The sequence below is a fragment of the Acanthochromis polyacanthus genome, chromosome 3 (assembly GCF_021347895.1).
Source record: "Acanthochromis polyacanthus isolate Apoly-LR-REF ecotype Palm Island chromosome 3, KAUST_Apoly_ChrSc, whole genome shotgun sequence".
Classification (NCBI taxonomy): domain Eukaryota; kingdom Metazoa; phylum Chordata; class Actinopteri; family Pomacentridae; genus Acanthochromis; species Acanthochromis polyacanthus.
In genome coordinates this window covers 27,293,279-27,315,150 of record NC_067115.1, presented here as the reverse complement: position 1 = coordinate 27,315,150, position 21,872 = coordinate 27,293,279, and the positions used below count along the sequence as shown (strand labels likewise).

The following is a 21,872-nucleotide window of genomic DNA, read 5'->3' as shown; positions in this document are numbered from 1 at the left end:
TAACACTATCAAAAAGGGTCTAATACCACTTCAAGTAAATGAGATTTGGTGAACCAGTCTTTTACATTTTATAACAGCCGGTCATAGGATCAGCTCGTGGGTCATTCCAGAAATGGAGGATATTTTGCATCCCACTCATCAAATTACAAATAATCCATGTACAAAATACTAAAACATGTAGTAGTTGTGTAACTTTACTTGTCCTGAGACCAAATCTAAAAAAAACTAGGAGAAAACAATGCTTAAAAATATTTTTTAAATACCAAATAAGCTTGGAGTTCCCCATAAAATGCCATTTTCTCTTGTCACACCACCCTCATGACCAAATTGAATTTCAAATAAAACAGTTAAAACGAAACTTAAGTCTCTTTTTTTGGAATTATTTTTTAATTTATGTGTATTGGAATTGCGGGGACATTTTTCTTAATTAGCATAATATTTTTTATAATAATTATTATGCATGGAACGTGTGTCCCATAACAACCCTGTTAGCAAAAGCTTTTCAGCTGGTAGAAGAAGAAGAAAACAGTGAATCACATGAAACCCCGGAATTAACATCATCAAACAGTTTTCCAAAAGAATGGCTAGCACAAAGCTATGTCCTCTCTTCTATTTTTCATATTTTGAAAACATTATCTGTCTTGATTGAATGTCTCACTCTACCGTGTATCATCAGGAAAATACAAATTATTTCGATTTTTTCTTGACTGTTTTCCATCAGTCAGTTTGTCCTCTTGGTCAGCAGTAACAGCTAGCTAGATATCTAGCTTCTACTGCTGAGAAAAAGCTAACATTAGCATGGATTAGCAAGCCTGTTACTGTGATTAGAGTAGGGTTAGCAAACAACAAATAAAACATGGAATAAAAATGGTACCACTGATGTGTAAGCTGAGCCGATAGTTTATTACCTATTACTGATGAATATGTAGCAGAAAACTGTAAAAGAGAAGGTTGATTTTTTAAACATTTTTAAGCCCAAATGTCCTCCAATTCTGGAATGACTCAGACACTCTGTTCAAGCATAATTTCAGTAAAATACATCCAAACTCTTGAGTTGTAAACTGCTCCCACTTTTTACTGCATGGTAGTGTCTCTAGTTCTGTTCTGAAAGCGGAGCTCGAGATCTAAAGCATCGCTGGAATTCCCATCTTGGGACTGAATGAGGGGATCCGTCCTTTCAGCTTCAATCGCACTCGTGCTTGTGAGACTGCATTCACGTGTGAAGGTTTTTCTTTAAGAAATCCTTTAAGTTGTAACCAGGGCTGCGTCATTCCTGACAGAAATCTCTCTCAAACATAACGCTTCAGTGGCGTGTGGAGAATATGGAAACCGACAACGTGAATCGGGAGAATGCAACATGAGGCTCTTTGGGAATGTGAAAGGCCGTGTGTGTGTGATGTGGTCAGATGGCCACAGCTGAGGCACCTGACAAACTTGACGCCCCGGTCGACTCTTTGCAGGGCCAAAAAGAAAGGGTAAATAAAACCCAGAGGTCCTAATATGCTCCCTGTGCGCTTGGCTGGACTCATGAGGGGCGAGCATGGTGCGTTCGGCCTTTTGTCCGGCAGGATGACGGCCGCTCCTCGGGGCCAGCGGAGGGCCAGCGAGGGGGACCCCGGGGCTCAGGTCAGCCTCTGAGGTCACGATCCGAGTAACCAATCCAGAGAAAGAAATAAAGCAGAGACAAGATTGGCAGCCCGAGAGGGTCGAAGGCTTCATCTCAAGTGACCGTGTGCGCTCGAACTGAATGACGTGAATTTTCTCATGTGAACATTATAGTGAGGTCAAACTGAAAGAGGGAGGTGACTCTAGAAAAGCTAAAGAAGCACATTCACACGATGTGGAGAGCATCAGAACACAGTGAGAGCAGTTTTCAAAACGGGACATAACGGTGGAAGTTTTTTGTTTCACTCTACATACAGCGGTTTAAGTGGGTAAAAATCAGTGGTCATCGTGGCGGTGGGTGAAGCCCCTCTGACCTCACTGTGACCTTCACAGCAGGACCCCCATGTCCAACACCAGGAACACAACGCAGCACAACACGGACACACTATGGAACAACAAACACACAAGGCCGTCGGTTGAAATGTGTCACTCATCCGTCCGGTGAGACAAACCGAGCTGCCACAAGTCAGTCTCTTCCACACATTTATGGGTCTTTCCAGAATTGAAGGACATTTGTGCCTCAAAATGTTTGAAAAATCAACCTTCTCTTTTACAGTTTTCTGCTACATATTCATCAATAATAGGTAATAAACTATCAAAGGATTGATTGGCTCAGCTTACACATCAATGGTACCATTTTTATTCCATGTTTTATTTGTTGTTTGCTAACCGTAGTCTAATCACAGTAACAGGGTTGCTAATCCATGCTAATGTTAGCTTTTTCTCAGCAGAAGAAGCTAGATATTTAGCTAGCTGTTACTGCTGACCAAGAGGACAGACTGACTGATGGAAAAAAGAAAAAAGAATTTGTCTTATCCTGATAATATGCATAACAAGCTGTGCAAGGTAGACTGAGACATTCAAGAAAGGCTGTCAATGTTATGAAAATATGAAAAATAGAAGAGAGGAAATAGCTTTGATCTACCCATTCTTTTAGAAAACTGTTTGATGATGTTAATTCTAGTGTTTCATGTGATTCACTCTTTTCTTCTTCTTCTACCAGCTAAAAAGGTTATGCTAGCAGAGTTGTTGTAGGACACACAATAATTATTATTTAAAATATAATGTTGATTTTAAAAAAGAAAAATGGCATTTTAGAAGGAACTCCAGACTTATTTGGTATTTTAAAAATATTTTCAAACATTTTTTTCTCCTAGTTCTTTCTTAGATTTGGTCTCAGGACAAGTAAAGTTACAGAGCAAGTACATGGTTTAGTATTTTGTACAAGGATTATCTGAAATTTCATGGATGGAACATAAAATGTCCTCTAAATACAAATTCTGGTGGTTTGTTTAACCTTTTAAATATTGATCCACTCACAGCATTGCAGGAATATATGTTACCAAATCTGTATGAGTGTGTAACCACTTTAAGATATGCTGAATTGTTTATGTGTCAAAGGCACTGGTGGGTAATAAGTAATGCACTTAAATGTGTGACAACATGCCTGCACTGATGATGTGGGGTTCCAACAGATTTAGGTTTAGAAGTATCCTTGGGGGATTGTTGTCTTTATCTAGACAGTGTTCAATGAAGAGATAACAGAAAGTGAGAGGGGGGAGTCAAATGCAGCAAAACTCAAACTGGGGACACTGTGACAATACCAGTGTTTTAAACTAGGTGGCCACCAGGGTGCACTCATGGTTCCAAATTTTGATAATAATGAAAAGGTTGGGTTCTTCTTGTTTCCCTTCTCTTAATCCCTGACTGCAATACGTGGATCTTAAAAAGACACGTTTGTTCCTTACATAATCAGTCAGTGAGTTAGGGAGTCCAGTTGCAGTTTACCCAGTTGAATAAACTGCTTTTTAGCTTTCATTACACTTTTGAAACAAGAAGACACCAACATTATGTCTGTATCTGTTAAAAAGTAGTTCAAATTCCAGCTACATGAGCAGTACACATGTTGTTCACTAACAAGTATAAAGGAACATTTCAGAAGATTCAGTTTCTGTGATTACAGATGCCAATATGGCTCTTAAAAATATAAATAATGCTGTTTACAGTTCACAACTCTACAAAACTGACCTAAAGAAAACCAACAGCACACAGATTCTGGTTGCCCTTTTTGTGCCAAGATACATCATTTAATTTATTTAGTTTAACTGATCTAGTTTCTGGTTTTCATAAATGTCTGATTTTACAAGTTGTTGAAGCTATGAATTGTTCCCAGTGACTTCCTAAACACGTTTATTTTTCTATCTGAGCTAGAAAATGAACTTGGGAACACTAATTTGACAAAATAATCTTCATCAAGCCTCATCTGAGACCTTGAGCAACAGTTTAAAGCTGTGGGAAAATGTATTTAGGGGGCCTTAATTAGAGATTCTGTTGTCAAAATACTACATTTCAAGTCCTGTGTAGTTTCTATGAGTTTGTGGGCTTTTTTCTGCTTGACATCAGTCCTGCTTCCTCCTCTGAACTCCTACTATCAGTGTGCAACCAACAAGGAAAAGGCTGTTTTTTTACGCCCAACATTAACACCCATTAGGAAAACAAACAAGGGCTTGAGAGTGCATCATTCAGACGTATCTGCTGCTCTCAGACTTGGCAGCACTTCCTGCCAACATGCCAATGTTGGGGGTGACTCTTAAGCCCCCTAAAGTGAGGTGGGATCCATTCAAAGACACAACCGAACTGGTTCTATTGATAAAATTAGATCTGTTTTAGTATTAGATACAAAACAAAGCCTTTAATGTCACTGAAGATTGCATGATCAGAATGACTGTATGTGATATGAGAGAAGCTTGATTGCTTATTTCAAGAAAACTTAAAGAGGAAGAAAGAAAATTAATTAGAAATCTATTTATTTTTTATTGGATTTAGGTTTTTCAAGCCATTTAGTGTGAAACCATCATAAGTCAGAGCTTTTAAATTATGTGAAGAAAATGCAAGAGCTACTTAAAGAAATGCATTAAGATACATCCGCCTAAAACTTTATATCAATTGAGCGCTAAGCCAAAACGTCTCTGGAAACTCTGGCTGGGAAAAAGCAAAATCCAGCGGCAGAGAGAGAGGAACAGGAGGATTAAAACGGCCACAGAACAAGCCTCCGTTTGTGGGGAGAAGACACCCACAGATAACTTTCTGAATGGCCGCTTACGCTTCTCCCTTTCTCTCCCCGTCCTGAGATAGGAGAGGAGAGAAAAAGGACTAACAAGATGCACATTTTACATTGAAAACTGTTATTGTTCCCCTCCTAATCTGGCCCACCATCTGAGAGGAGGGCTGCGCTAAAGAGTGAAGGGTTTTAATGGGAGGACGACGGCCAACTCAGGGCCAGGGGAGGAGGGGGAGGTGGTGGCGGGGGGCTGGTCTTTGGCTTTAAGGAGGGGATCAGTTGGGAAGTGTAGAATGGATGTTTCTTTTTCGCTATGGGGGGAACTTTGTATTTGACTGTTGTTTGTATCTGTCTTTCAGTGGCCTGATCCCCGTGGGCTGAGACAGAGAGATGCCTCTATAAGTGTTTGTATGTGAGGGTGTCTATATGGGTGTGTGTGTGTGTGTGTGTGAGGCAGAGAGACCGGCGGTGGGATCTACCCCTCTTCTTTCCTACAGCTGCAGCTCAGCGGATTAGCCGTCATCCACAAGGCAACATTACACAAGTAGCCTTTGAACAAAAGTCATGGATACTATTAATGATATGGTAATCCGTAATGGAGCTACCTCCCAGTAGTGATTATACTGACATGGGAAGAATGTCCAAGAGTCCTGGACGCAACTACCCAAACAACACTGTGGCTATTGTTGGCAGGCCTGGTCTGAGGCCTGCACCTACATCCACTGGCATCAGCCGACTAACAATCCCTTCCTCCGACACGCACACACCCACACAAACTGCCCCCTGCTTTCTTGACACCCTTCCCTCCACCCCGATCACCCTATGAATAAAAATGAAAACCCAAAAATGGATGGACAGAGGGAGTGGGAGGGAAGGGGTGGGAGCGGAGGGAAGAAAAACAAAGTGTCTTGGCCGGGATCAGCCAGGGATTTCTCCCTATGTGGTTCCCACACACTGACTGCAGCTCCGCTCACCCTCTCTGCCCGGTCCATCCTTTCTCCCCACAGCCAAGAGAAGACCACACAAACACTAAATGATTTCATGATTTAATCTCGGACGTTGGTGGACAGGATGAGAGTTGAGTCAGTGCTCCTCTTGTCATTCCAAGGGTGCTCGTCGCCGCTGTGGTGGGTGTGTTTCGGGGTGGAGGTGGAGATGGGGGCAGGGAGAGGCCACTGTTTGCCTGGGTAAGTGTTCTCTGTTGGACCGCCTGGGTCACAGCAGGGGTGTTTAACCCTAAAAATTAGTTTCTTTTAAATCTAATTACCAGTTTCTCTGCACACTCCCACCACTAATCCACTGTGACGTTAGTCCACGTTCTAAGGTGCACACATTCAGTGGAGTGGGCAGGATGTTGTTAGCGGGCAAGTGTCAGAAATTATGTCCATCAGTTAGATAAATACATCAAACCTATAAGCAGCAAACACATTGTCATTTGTTATACGATTGCTGTTTTCGCATCAGCATCTCTCCAAAATCTCAAATCAGACTGTTCTTTTTTCTGTGACTGAAGTTGAATGACAATTTGTCGATAAGATATACAAAGCAGACTGAGACATCCACCCTGCAAGAAGGAGCACTATCACAGGTCATTCATTCCATCTGTTCTAAGACTGTACAACATCAGCATCACTGGCTGATGTTAACATGAACTGGACTCATACCATATCACTCCAAACCATACAATTTGCACAGACATTCTTGCACTGCTACATCTTTGCACTTTTTAAAATTATTTTTTAAAGCCACTTTATATTGCATTGTCTTACAGTGTGTCAGTACTGCACTATTTCATCCTCATTTCTCATGTCTGTACATTGTAAATATTATTACTAATATTTTTATGATTATTTTATTTCTTTTACTACGTTTACTGCTACATAAGCTGCTGTAACAACGTGAATTTCCCTTGTCATGGGGAGAAATAAAGGACTTATCTTATCTTATCTTATGTACCCTACTGTTCAAGGTTTGTGGTCACTTTGAAATGTCCTTATTTTTGAAAGAAAAGCATCTTTTTCCAATGAAGATAGCATTAAATTAATAATCAGAAATCCAGTCTAGACATTGTGGTAAATTACTATTCTAGCTGGAAACGGCTGATTACTCTGTCAAGGAGATTGAGCCTCTGTGGAGTTACATGATGAGCCTCGTTGGTTAGTCTGTCTGTCTGTGTGTTAGCAACATTATTCAAAAACAAACTGATGGATTTGGATGAAATTTTCAGGGAAGGTCTGAAATTACACGGACCAAGTGATTAGATTTTGGCAGTGATGCAACTTAAAGTCTGGATCCATGGATTTGTTAAAGATTTCTGTATCATTGTGAGATAGCAACACAGCATCGCTGTAACTATGACAACACGTGAACACTACGTCAGCTGACTGCTGACGATAACATGATTGCGATCCTGCTACAAATTGACCGCTGTGGACTTATCGGGACTTATCCATTGGAAATTATAAGAAGAACAGTCCCATCAGTTCCCACCACCTGCTACATATTTAGGTCACGCGATTTGGTATCCGTACATAATGTGCACATGCATAACACACACCTGTGCTCAGCGCAAGGTCATTTTGTTTGTGGGTATATCTATATTAAATGGCCACATTCTATGTTGCCATGATTTCTGCCACAAATTTTTTTCAAGATTTCAGCCGTCGGAAAGGATACAACGACTAAGCAGTCTTGGTGGAGTACTGCATTAGGGTTCAGAGAAACATTTCCAGCAACCATCACTTCTGTGTTCTAATGCTACATTGTGTTAGCTAATGGTGTTGAAAGGCTAATTGATGATTAGAAAAGCCTTGTGCAATTATACTAGCACATGAATAAAAGTGTGAGTTTTCATGGAAAACATGAAATTGTCTTGGTGAGCCCAAATTGTAAATGATAGTGTACATTTTTTTGATCCCCATTGGACAAGAAGGGCAGTTTATAGTAAACAAAAAAGACATTTTAATATTTTAATAAAGTTCATAAGAAGATAATTATATAACAGAAGACCATTACTGAGATTGCAATTATCATTATCTGCTTTGTTGTCCTACCATAAGACATCCATAATAGTTAACTGGTAGCAGGTAGGAGTGTGAGTGTCCATGGTTCTCCGGCCCCTACATGACCATAAAGTGGATAGAGTCAATCAGTAAATGGAAGGAATGAGGGTCTGTAGGATCCCCAAAAATGACAAAGTAAAACCAAAGTCAGTAAAATGAAAGGCCTGAAATAAAATATAATTATTTTATATGTATGTTGTTCTTTATGTTACTATGTTATAGATCATTCATACATAGTTTTGTTTTTGCATTTTTGCGAGGTAACTAATTTATAGACACAGATTGACTGCCTTCATCTAATTGGAGGCTCAGAGAACATTCCAGCATTCTTGAGGGGTAAATACAAAGAATTATTGGGGTTTAAAGGTAAATACAAGGATACATGGTAAAAAAAACAAAACAACAACAACAACAAAAAAACTACTTAAATAACTAGTCAGCAAACAGTCTGTCAGTTTAATAAGTTACTTAGTAAAGATGTGGGTCCAACAAGAGACAGAGTTTAAAAAAAGATACAAAAGAAGCAGGAATATCTTGACTTTTAATCATCTCTTGGGTCAAAATCCAGAAATGCATGGCTGTACATTTTCCAAAGTGTAGCCAGCAGCTTTCTTCATTAAACCCTTCCTGCTTGGTAAATCAATCATTCATTCATCCATTAATTAATTAATTCATTTATTTATGTATTATACAAGCCCAGTGTTGTAACACATTGTATGGTTGTGCGAAATTTTGTCATCTTCGAGTCCAAGTCAAGATAATTCAGTCTTGGTTGAGTGAGATTTTTCAGACTTTTTTTTCACAGTCCTCTGGAGGTGCAGAAATCCTTATACATAATATTAAGTATGTATAATAATCAGTGGTTCACTTGTTGTCATAGTTACAGTGACACCGTGCCGCTATCTCGCAGTGATATAGAAACATTTAACAAATCTGTGGACCCAGACTATGAGCCGCATCACTGCCAAAATCTAATCACTTGGTCCTTGTGTCATTTCTGACCTTCCCTGAAAATTTCATCCAAATCCGATAATCTGTTTTTGAATAATGTTGCGAACAGACAGACAGACAGACAGACGGACCAATGGCGATAGTCACATAACTCCGCCGCTGATCTATAAAAATGTTGGTTTTGAATCTGAATTAAATGCACAGTTTCTCTCTTTGTACCATCAGTTTTGTCAGTCATTTATTCTGCAATTGGATTTATTCTTTTAAAATGTGTTAGTTGAAAAAATAAATATCCAAAATTCTGCTGTTGTTTTGTTGAGTAAAGAAAGAAGCATGGTGAACTTTGTGTGTGTGTGTGTGTGTGTGTGTGTGTGTGTGTGTGTGTGTGTGTGTGTGTGTGTGTGTGTGTGTGTGTGTGTGTGTGTGTGTGTGTATGTGAGTGAGTGTATGGTTCTGGGATCAATATTTTATAATAAGCCATTATTAGGAAAAAATTAATCCGTTTTTCATAAGTTCTTGCACATATTTGTTATTATGATGTGTTGTTATGGTCTCCAATACACACTATGCTTAACAATGTCATGTAAAACGTAACAACATGCTGACTGTTGGACAAACAATACCGACTAATATCAGGCAGCACAAAGTTAGACCACTTTACTGTATCTCGATTTGGAGCTGCAGCTTCCTGAGGGCCTGCTTAATTAATGCAAATTTACAAACAACATTTAAAATGCCACTTCTTAACCATTAGGCTGCCTCTGGATCCGTCCTCTTTGTAACAGCTCTGTCCTTGCTTGACTGATATGTCAAAGTTGAGGACACAGCGGAAAGGAGAGAATGAAAATACCACACAGGCACTGACACAGGGATCAATCCGATTGGAATGATTTAGCATTTCTACGTTTTGAATAAAAATGAGTGCGCTAGACGGTGGAGCAGTTTGATTAGTGGGATCTCTAAGTCCCTCGAAGCCTTCAGGGCCCTTTCTCTCTTCCTTCACTGCTAGAAGAAAAGTCTTCTTTCTCTCTTTTCAGAAGTCCCTCGGTACCCCGGCTTTTTCCTCACTGTTGGTATTACAAAATCCCCATTGAAAACAACCCTTGTCACCTGTCAGCTAAGCCAGGCTGGTTTGCTAGGTCTTTATCCTCAGCACATACACCCACACGTACACAGAGGCTGACTCCCAGCCCCCACCCCCATTAATGCACATATCCCCTACATTCATACAGATACATAGACACAGACACAACTGCAAATCCGAACCGCACACACACACACACACACACACACACACACACACACACACACACACACACACACACACACACACACACACACACACACACACACACACACACACACACACACACACACACACACACACACACACACACGCCCACCCACTCACCCATGCTCACACACTAAAACCACATGTCTGAGAGCTGTTACTATAGCAGTTTAAAATTCATTACCCTGTTCACTTTAACAACACTGGGATGGGCTGCTTTCAGATCAGCTTTTTGCTCTCTGCGGTGAAGCCCGAGACTTCACGTGCACCGAGAAACAAACCTGTTGCATCGAGGGTCGAATCAGCCGACCACATTGGACAAATTAGCACAAATGAAAGCAAAAAATAAAAGCAACGTTGGAAAATGATGATCTGTAAAGCCAACCTCCTCATAACCTCATACAATAGACAGGCTTTTTTTCCTGCTTAGCATGGCATTAGTAGAACTGAAGTATTGTTTTTGAATGTATTTTGTGGTCTGTTAATCTCTGTTGAATTAATTAAAAGCACATGTGTGTGACAGGATTTCGTAATCTCTTCCATGTTAAATTTAGAATTCTAAGGCTAAATTATATTAATAAATGAAATATATCAGCCACAAAACATACTTTCATGTAAACCACAGTTTTTTTATTTTTTTTTATTAAAAGGCTGGGTATGATTCCTTTCTTCTGTTTCTATTTGAATGTAATATATCTTAATATACTGTAGATGTTGTTCGAGATTATTATGAATTATTTTTCTGATGTGGATATTTTGTAATACATACTTAATTTTCAGTCGACTGTTGCTGAAAACCGATGACACAAACATTCCCAACAACACATGAAAATCCTCTGAAAATTTTAAATTTTACCTACATAGCCATATTCATTTTTACTCGTTAATAAACATAAACTGAGATGAACGTACTTACTTGTCTTCAGTGATAAAAACAAGTTTTACACCTTGCTGCCAGCGAAGGCAGAATTTTAGCCAAAGTTAGCTTGAGTGTCAGGGCCTGTGAAGGGTTATAACAGAATTACTGTAAAAGCTAATACAAAAATGGTAAAAGGTGTCGCTACCTTGGAGCTCTGGTTCCATCATGGTTTCTTGGGTCATTTTCAGATTGACTGAGCATGTGGACCTTCTACATTTGGAATATTTTTTGTATTGATGTGACATTCTTAATAGTACAATATTGTAATCACATACTGAAAACAAGAAAGGCACTCTGAGAGTGCAGTACTCCATCGAAGCTCTTCAGTAGTTGCATAATTTCCGATGGATAAGTCCTGATTAGTTCACAGCGGTGGATTTATAGTAGCCACTATCTCTCAATGGTACAGAAATCTTGAACAAATCTGTCGATCCAGACTATAAACCGCATGACTGCCAAAGACTAATTACTTGGTCCTTGTGTAATTTCTGACCTTCCCTGAAAATTTTATCCAAATCTGCTGTTCCGTTATTGAGTAATGTTGTGCACAGACAGACAGAAGGACAAACGTACAGCGATCGTCACATAATAAATATTTAAATAATGGCTCCACCGCTTTCCTTGGCGGAGTAATTACAATTTGTCTTTGTGACTTTGTGGCCACAGATACTATGTAAAAACCACCTCAGTGTGATTAGCAGCTGCCTACCTTGTGAGTTTCTGTTTGTGTCCCTTTGGCCAAATGTGGTGCTGCAAATAACTGTTGTGGAGGAAAGAATGACAAAGGTGGTTTTAGATAGTTTGTCAGGTATGGACAGAGTTTGTCGACACAATAGCATCACAACATGCAAGATACAGTCACAAAAGATTACAGGTGTGCACTTGTGCTCAAAAAAGGAGTGAGTTTGAAGATGGATTCATCAGACCCTGCACTCATGTAATAATTCAATATGGAGTGACCATAGACTGGAAGGTCTCTAATTTGCGTGTATGAGCAGTAAATAAATACTATGACTGCATGTCGTTAATTCATTATTGATGAAGTATACACACAAATTGGAGCAGTTTAAAATGATGAGCTACTGTGTAAACAATACACGACTGACAAATACATGATTTTATGTAAATATCAGCAAATAAAGGGATTCAACGTAAGTGTTCAGCCTGCTGCCATCAGGGAAGAGACTCAGAGTCTTAAAATGCAGGACAGAAATAGCTTTTTCCCATGGTCCATCAGACTTTTGAACTCAAAACAGAAACACATTACTGTCACTAATAGTTCTAATGCTGCTTACATGCAATCTTCTGCTCATATTTATTCTATTTTATTGTTTTTTTTTAATTAGATTTCATTTACCTCCTGCACTGTATTGTCTATATCTTGCCTCTTTTGCATATGTTGTAATTCTTAATATAGTCCTGTTTTATATGTACATTTGATTTTGTTATTTATTGTTGTTAATTTAGCTTGTCATCAATGCAAAGTTCTATTCTATTCTATTCTATTCTATTCTATTCTATTCTATTCTATTCTATTCTATTCTATTCTACTAGCCCACAATTGAACCTTCATCTTGCTTTACAAGAGCACAAATACTTATAGCACTGCATCAGAATGAAGTTACATTCATCTAGTGATTCTAATAAAATGCATGTTTTGATATCAGAAGTAAGTATGCAGACAATAATGTTGCATTTGCGTGTGTGTTCCAGTGTTGATTGCATCACTGCATCACAGTGAACATTTCTGTTGCTGAGCACTAAAAGCTTGTGCAGCAGCTGTACAAACCTGAGCTTAATTCCTGAGTCCCAGCTTCACTTTGAGAGGGCGAGGAAGGGCAGGGCCTGTTTGGAGGTGGCGGAGGGGTGTTTTACTGAGAGCCGTGAGTGTCAGAGCAGAGGGTGGTCATCCGGTCCGGTCACTTAGCCAAGGCCCAGAGTGCCCCGAGCAGCCGTCGCTCATTAACCCGCTGACAGGAGCTCCGGACAGCGAGCAGAAAGGTCAGGGGGTCGATCAGCCCTCTCTCCGGCCATCAAATCAAGATGGACGCACAAGCAGGGACTTATCCCCCAATCAAAGGGTCAGTGATGCATTGTCAGGCACACTAACGCACAACACACACACACACATGAACACACATGAAAACAAATTGATTTATCAAAGGCTTTAAGGCCTTTTTGAACTGACCTACTTTTAAGGCTTTCAGTTAATCTAAAGCAATGTTTCAACAGAGACAAAAAACAGTATGAAGATGTGAAACAACAAGTGAAACTCACGTGACATTTAAAGGGTGGTTTAAGTTAAAAATATAAGTTAGTGGGATGTACGCTACTGTTCAAATGTTTGGGGTCACTTACAAATGTCATAATATTTGAAAGAAAAGCAGATTTTTTCAGTGAAGATAACATTAAATGACTCAGAAATATAGTCTAGACATTTTTAATGTGGTAAATGACTATTCTAGCTGGAAACAGCTGATTTTTAATGGAATATCTCCATAGGGGTACAGAGGAACATTTCCAGCAACCATCACTCCTGTGTTCTAATGCTACATTGTGTTAGCTAATGGTGTTGAAAGGCTAACTGATGATTAGAAAACCCTTGTGCAATTATGTTAGCACATGAATGAAAGTGTGAGTTTTTATGGAAAACATGAAATTGTCTGGGTGACCTCAAACTTTTGAACAGTAGTGTGTAAATGTAACATAACTGTAAATTAAAGTGTAATGGAAATATCTGAAATACAAAATCACACATCTGTCTGTTTACGTATAAATAATTTAACTCTGCTTGATTGGAAATCAATTAGAGTGAAATCTTTTGGTTGGGGTTGGTTATTACTTCAGATGCTTTCAGATTTTTCTTGTTGCACAAAACAAACAGCTAAGCAGAGATACTGGAATAAAATAAACAATGCAGAGATAAGAAAACATCTGAGATGTATACATATAAAACAGCATTGGCCCTAATTAGCACATTAAAGGAAGCTTGAGCTCCTTGGGCAGGTCAGTCCAGAGCAGAGGAGCAACAGCAATGCTGAAATATATTCAGGAGCTGCAAGGAGGGAATCAAAAAAAGCAAATGGATTTGGTTATAAGCTAGTACCTGTCATATTTTCCTTCACGGAGAACTTAACATTTACAATAAGCGGTGTTTCCTTCACCACAGTTCTGCAGTGAGTTTATCAGAAATTTAAAATACTCATTTTTTTGGAAACCGACACATTACTTCCCTTTCTCTTTTTTGCTGTTGTTTGGAGAAAAAATGTGCCAGCTGTCTTTGGATCCTAACCAACTATTGGTCGAAATTAGCAATCTAAAGATATATCCGGCTCTGGCACACTTGTTGATTGAATGATCTTTTTTTTTTAATCATTTATTTTTAAAAAAAATACTTGCAAGCTCGGTTTTTGATTTGTTTTAGGCAATTTTTTTGTCTCATGCTAATTTTAGACTTTCTTTAAACACTCCATTAAATCCGCCCAAATGATGACAAATAAGAATTATATTTCTAGATTTCTCTGAGAAGCATCGACTTTGCAATCTCTCAAGGCTTTCTGTCAATAATTAGGTGAAGTCGCTTCTTCTTCTGAATTCAAAGTTTTCTGTCTGAACACAAAATGAATAATATAAAAGGTGTTTTCTCCACAGGAAAGCCGCAGAGCCTCTCTACAGCACAATGCCCGTGATAAAACCAATACATTTAAATACATACCAGTAGATCTACACAATAGAACCTCTACAATTTCAGCTCAACAAGCCGTGCGACAAAGCCTTCCTCATTACACACTCCAATTCCAGATGAGATTATTCCACAGCTAAAATGACCCCGCTAATTTGGGAGTAAGGGCTGTTAAGGAGGTTCAGAATCCGTCTTAAACAACACTGAAGTTTGAAGAGGTTGTTGTCTTTCTGAGTAGAAAGGAGAATGGATGAATGTAATTCACACACTTAGGTGAGAGGGACCATCAACTTGAGGGTCCTACAAGTATATTACTCCTCTGAATTGATTAGTGTGTCTTGAGCGGCCACTGGTTCGAGTGGAATTCTTTTATTATAAGTGAGACATTAGTGCTGCTATTTAAAATTTTCTACACTTTGGTGCAAAGAAAACAAGGTAACAGGGGGTGGAAGAGGCTGAAACGTCATAGGAAAGGAATGGGAGCTTTTGTTCAGGTTTTACGTTGTGTTTTGGGGATTTATACACATTTCAATGACCAGATGTGCACCTGGAATGCACAAGAACTACGTTATTTGACTGGTAGTTCATAATATTCTATTTGTATTAAAACAGATTGATGCTTGACAATCACAACCGAGGATGTAGGATTTTAAATATGCTTAAAGATTTGCAGTAAGTGATAAAAAGAAAGAAGAGGAGCTGAGACAACAGCAAGAAAATGAATGCAGTAAGCCTATGCACATACATCTATTCATTCACTCACACACACACTTACAATGATCCAATTATTACTTCTCCTACACTATAGCTCCCCTTAAATCCTGAAAATGGACTTTGAGCAAAGTTTACTAATTCCTAATTTATCCAATTTAGGGAACTTAATCTGTGAATCGGCTGTTTCCCAGTCGCTTCACAGTAAATGTAAACAATGTGACACTTTTGAACCTTGGAAATTCTCAAACCTTGACTACAAAAGCAACAGTGCCTTAAGTCTATAATACTGTGTGTTTTTGTGTACACTACTGAATATACACATATAAAGGTCATTCCAGAATTGAAGGACATTTGAGCTTCAAAATTTTTGAAAAATAAACCTTCTCTTTTACAGTTTTCTGCTCCATATTCATTAATAATACGTAATAAACTATCAGAGGATTGATTGGCTCAGCTTACACATCATTGGTACCATTTTTATTCCATGTTTTATTTGTTGTTTGCTAACCCTACTCTAATCACAGTAACAGGGTTGCTAATCCATGCTAATGTTAGCTTTTTCTTAGCAGTAGACGCTAGATATTTAGCCAGCTGTTACTGCTGACCAAGAGGACAAACTGACTGATGGAAAACAGTCAAGAAAAATGTAAAAAGAATTTGTCTTGTCCTGGTAATATGCATAACAGGTTGACAATGTTATGAAAATATGAAAAATAGAAGAGAGGACATAGCTTTGCTCTACCCATTCTTTAGGAAAACTGATGATGATGTTAATTCCTGCGTTTCATGTCGTTTTCTTTTATTTCTACCAGCTAAAAAGGTTATGCTAACAGGGTTGTTGTGGGACACATGTTCCATGCATAATAAATATTATTTCAAATATTATGTTGATAAAAAAAAATGTTCCCACAATTTCAATAGACATAAATGAAAAAAATAATACCAAAAGGAGATTTAAATTTCGTCTTAACTGTTTTATTTGAGATTCAATTTGGTCATCAAAGGGGTGGGACAATAGCCTAGCCATGCTACACCCATGTTTCTGACGGCACAAGGGTCTAGGGAAGCTCGACAGGGAGGGAGGCGGGCTAAAAGGTTGTCTATCAAATCCCTCTGCAGCAATTGGGTAGGTATACAACCAATCAACACAACGAATAGGCTGAGGTAGTTCCGAGAGCACCGGCTGATTGTGGCTAAGTCCCATTAGCTTCCCAACCAGCAGAGCCGCGGAGCCAACTGGTATATTAAGGATTTGCCATATCCCGTCGGCATAAGTCCAAATACGTCTTTCTTCTCAATGAAACACTTAAGTGCCGTCCTTTGTTTATCTTTCAAGTTGAATTTTAGCTTCAAATCTTTAAGGGCTGTGGCCAAAGCTGAGTCGAAAGATAACTGTTTATTGTGCGCCGGTTGTTTCTGTCAGAATCGTTGCGCCTCTGTCGTCACTTCATTACGCCCGCCTTCTGACTCTACATTTCATGGTGATTCGTCCGGCCAGTTTTAGGAGAATCCAACCTCGAGCCTTATGGAGGGTAACTAGACCCACCCTGGCAGAGAATTAAATTCGTTGTCGTGGGTTGTCTAGCGCGGCTAGGCTAGTGGGACAAGAGAAAAATGGCATTTTTAGGGGGAACTCCAGACCTTTCTTAAAGTGTCCTAAGTCAGGTGCAAACATGTCTGTAAAGTACAATAAAGTTTAAACATGTCTTCTAAGATGGAGGGTGCAGATATGACACCTCAAAGAGGCGAGAGCAGAACTACAATCACACCAGAGACAGTATGGAAAATCAGTTGGTAAAGCAAGAAGGTAGCTGGAAAATGTGTTTTAGTGTCACTGATGTTGGAGAGAACCAAGTATGAGTGAAAAGTCAACACAAGCCCTGTAGTAAAACACACAGCAGCTAGACCATCAGTAAATCAACAGTTATGTTAGCTTCAGACAGGTAGTAGAGTGACCAACTTTGAAAAGTGAAGGTTGAATCAAAAATTACTTAACATTGGAGTGCAACAAAATGCAACAGACAACAAAAGGGGAGGTGAAGTGCAATGTTGTTTAAACACATACAATGGTATGGCATGGCTCATGTCTATCAGTATTGTCACAATATACACACGTGGACAAAATTGTTGGTACCCCTCAGTTAAAGAAGGAAAAACCCACAATTCTCACTGAAATCACTTGAAACTCACAAAAGTAACAATAAATAAAAATTTATTGAAAATTAAATAATCAAAAACAGCCATTACTTTTGAATTGTTGATTAACATAATTATTTAAAAAAACAAACTAATGAAACAGGCCTGGACAAAAATGATGGTACCTCTATAAAAGATTGAAAACTATTTGACCAGAGTGACATGATTAACTCAGGTGTGTCATTTAATTGACATCACAGGTGTTTCCAAACTCATAATCAGTCAGTCTGCCTATTTAAAGGGAGACAAGTAGTCACCCTGCTGTTTGGTGAAAAGGTGTGTACCACACTGAACATGGACAACAGAAAGCGAAGGAGAGAATTGTCCCAGGACATCCGAAAAAAAATGATAGACAAACATCTTAAAGGTAAAGGCTATAAGACCATCTCTAAACAGCTTGAAGTTCCTGTGACAACAGTGGCTCATATTATTCAGAAGTTCAAGACCCACGGGACAGTAGCCAACCTCCCTGGACGTGGCCGCAAGAGGAAAATTGATGACAAATTGAAGAGACGGATCGTTGGAATTGTATCCAAAGAGCCCAGAGCAACTTCCAACGAAATTAAAGGTGAACTCCAAGGCCAAGGTACATCAGTGTCAGATCGCACCATTCGTCGTTGTTTGAGCCAAAGTGGACTTCATGGGAGACGACCAAGGAGGACACCACTGCTGAAAAAAACTCATAAAAAAGCCAGACTGGAATTTGCAAAAATGCATGTTGACAAGCCACAAAGCTTCTGGGAGAATGTCCTTTGGACAGATGAGACCAAACTGGAGCTTTTTGGTAAGGCACATCAACTCTATGTTCATAGACTCAAAAACCAAGCATACGAAGAAAAGAACACTGTCCCTACGGTGAAACATGGAGGAGGCTCAGTAATGTTTTGGGGCTGCTTTGCTGCATCTGGCACAGGGTGTCTTGAAAGTGTGCAAGGTACGATGAAATCTGAAGACTATCAAGGCATTCTGGAGAGAAATGTGCTGCCTAGTGTCAGAAAGCTTGGTCTCAGTCGCAGGTCATGGGTCTTCCAACAGGACAACGATCCAAAACACACAGCCAAAAACACCCAAGAATGGCTGAGAGAAAAGCGTTGGACTATTCTAAAGTGGCCTTCTATGAGCCCAGATCTGAATCCCATTGAACATATGTGGAAGGAGCTGAAACGTGCCATTTGGAGAAGACACCCATCAAACCTGAGACAACTGGAGCTGTTTGCTCATGAGGAGTGGGCCAAAATACCTGTTGACAGCTGCAGAACGCTCATTGACAAATACAGAAATTGTTTAATTGCAGTGATTGCCTCAAAAGGTTGTGCAACAAAATATTAAGTTATGGGTACCATCATTTTTGTCCAGCCCTATTTCATTAGTTTGTTTTTTTAAATAATTATGTTAATCAACAATTCAAAAGTGATGGCTGATTTTGATTATTTAATTTTCAATAAATTTTTATTTATTGTTACTTTTGTGAGTTTCAAGTGATTTCAGTGAGAATTGTGAGTTTTTCCTTCTTTAACTGAGGGGTACCAACAATTTTGTCCACGTGTGTATATAGTATAAATATATACTACTGTTCAAAAGCTTGGGGTCACCCAGACAATTTCATGTTTTCCATGAAAACTGAAACTTTCATTAATGTGCTAACATAACAGGAGTGATGGCTGCTGGAAATGTTCCTCTGTACCCCTATGTAAATATTCCATTAAAAATCAGCTGTTTCCAGCTAGAAGAGTCATTTACCACTTTAACAATATACTGTATTTCTGATTCATTTAATGTCATCTTCATTGAAAAAATGCTTTTCTTTCAAAAATAAGGACATTTCTAAGTGACTCCAAACTTTTGAACGGTGGTGTTTATGAACAACTCCCTCTCAGACATGATCACAGTCAAACAGCGACACACAACGAACCAAACAGTCCCTATTTGTTTGCGCCTCCTCCCATCATCAGACTTCCTGCTCTGAACACTCATCTCCTCTTTCTCCGTCCTCAGCTCCAGTTTTGTTCTCATATTCCCACTCTCCCATTCTTAATTTTCACCCCACTCCTCTTTCTCATGAACCTCTTTTCTCCCTGCCACTCAGCCCCAGTGTCACTCACCCTGCACCCCCACTCCTGCCATGTCCATCCCTTCGTCCCCCACTGACTGTGTGTCTCCAGGTCTTCCTGATTGGTCATGGGGATTTCTCCTCCTCTTCCTTCTCCAGAGCTGTGTGTGTGTGTGTGTGTGTGTGTGTGTTCAGCCACCCTGGCCGCTCTGCCGTGGGCACTGCCCTGACTGTGGCTGTGAAACGTCAGCTGCATGACACTGTCTCTCTCTCTTTTTTTCTAACCCACAGAGACACACACATGTGCTTTTGACACATTTTGTCCCCAGTCAGCCTCTATAGAGTTCATGAAAACAGGCCAGCAGCCAATAATGGCACCAAAGAGAAAGAGGGGAAACACTCAAATAATCTTCTGAGCCCCAGAGAGCTCAGTCTCTCTGTCTGCTCAGGAAAACTGAATGTGCATCCCAGCCTGCTGGATTTGATTCTAGAGGATTGTATTAACATTTTGACTTTACACAGGAGGCTCCTGGGTTCGAGTATTGTAGGGGAATAAGCAGCTAACATGGTTTTCTCTTAGGATGGAGCTGAACGTGTTGATTCACATCCCTGTGGTTCTGTGCAAAAAGAACAAGATAAAGCTATTTATTATAGTAAATATGAGATAAAACGTAATAATATTTTGTCTATACAGTATCAAAACACCTTTTGTTATATTGCTCTCTTAAAGGACAATTCCCTGGTCTCTCATTGGTTGGTCTTGCATTTTAGATTTCTTCTAGTTATTTAGAATAAGGAGTAACCAATAAATATAATAAACAGATAATTTCTAATATCTGATTACTATATTTATTATATTTTATTATATCTGACAAGGGTATATCAATGATTATTTAATCTCAGTTTATTTATGTCATTTATTTTGTATTTTGTTTGTAAACATGTACATAAATAACCATGGGAGTAGGGTACTGAGTGAGTGAAGGTCGAGATGGAGAAGGGGTAGGAGGAAATAATCTTCTGCTTCGTCCTGCTCCTTTTTGGATATATTGAGTTGCTATTTTTTGCTTTGCGTTGTTATGTTTGTTTGTATTGTTTTCTTGTTGTTTTGTGGCTTCTTTTCGACATGTCCAAAATAAAAGCATTCATATATAAATTTCTATTTCCATTTTTATTTTTTGTTTTTAATTAAATTAAATTAAATTATTACTACTATTCTTCTTCTTATTACTATTATTATTAACAATATGCCTTCAGACCTGGCGCCCACATTTCTGGATGGCAGATCTTAGAGAGGACATCGCTTTGATCTACACATTCTTTTGGAAAACTGTTTGATGATGTTAATTCCAGTGTTTCATGTGATTCACTGTTTTTTTCTTCTTCTACCTGCTAAAAAGGTTATGCCAACAGGGTTGTTGTGGGACACATTACAAGAGACATCAATGAAAAAAATAATACCAAAAAAAAGAAGATTTAGATTTCATTTTAACCTTATTATTTGAGATTTAATTTGGTCATCAAGGGAGTGGGACAAAAGAAAATTAGCATTTTAGGGGGAACTCCAGATTTATTTGGTGTTTCAAAGAATATTTTCAAATGTTCTTTCCCCCCCCCCTTTTTTTTACATTTGGTCTCAGGACAAGTAAATTTACACAACAGCTGCATGTTTTAGTATTTTGAACATGGATTATTTGAAATTTGATGGGTTGGACAAAAAATGTCCTCCAATTCTGGAATGACCCATGAAATATTTTATGGCAAAATGAAAAAATAAATCCTGGAGTCAGAGGCAGCCAGCCGTCCCACGCTGGTGAGTGGTGACCCTAATATCAGTGGTTTTAACCCTGTCTGACACTCATAATCTCCATTATCTTTGAGCCTCTTCTTGTCTGAGGTAGACAGTAGGGGATCCGAGGAATAAAAAGATGCTTGTCGCAGTTGCTTCTTAACAGATAAAATCAGTGACTGTATTGGTGTAAGAGTGGTGCGTAACGGCTTCTCTGTGTGCTGGGGGGGCCTAACTGTCTGACACCTGCAGCTCTTCATATTCAAAATGCAAATCCAAGCCTCCCCCCTCCTCATGACCCCTCCCTGAATCTCTAAGATCCAAGGTTACTGAGCAACGACTTTTGCAAATCTAGATCAGATTTAAATACTAGTACAAAAAGAGGTTTGAGCACGCAAAAGACGACATTAGAGTCTTTTTTTACTGGACATAAAATCAGTAGAAGATTCACTTCTGGTGTTATTTACAGATGATATGTATATCAGGAGACCA

General features: G+C 39.1%; 1 long non-coding RNA gene across 1 annotated transcript in view; it reads right to left on the bottom strand.

The window, feature by feature from the left end:
* Positions 1-21,654, bottom strand: part of LOC110961038 (uncharacterized) — a 28,017-nt gene extending 6,363 nt beyond the window's left edge. Inside the window, exons 1-3 of the long non-coding RNA XR_002596342.2 lie at positions 19,644-21,654; positions 12,739-13,054; positions 11,659-11,709 (exon numbers count right to left, since the gene is read on the bottom strand). This is a non-coding gene — a long non-coding RNA (uncharacterized LOC110961038). The remainder of the gene's footprint in view (positions 1-11,658; positions 11,710-12,738; positions 13,055-19,643) is intronic.
* Between the last annotated feature and the right edge of the window lie 218 nt (positions 21,655-21,872).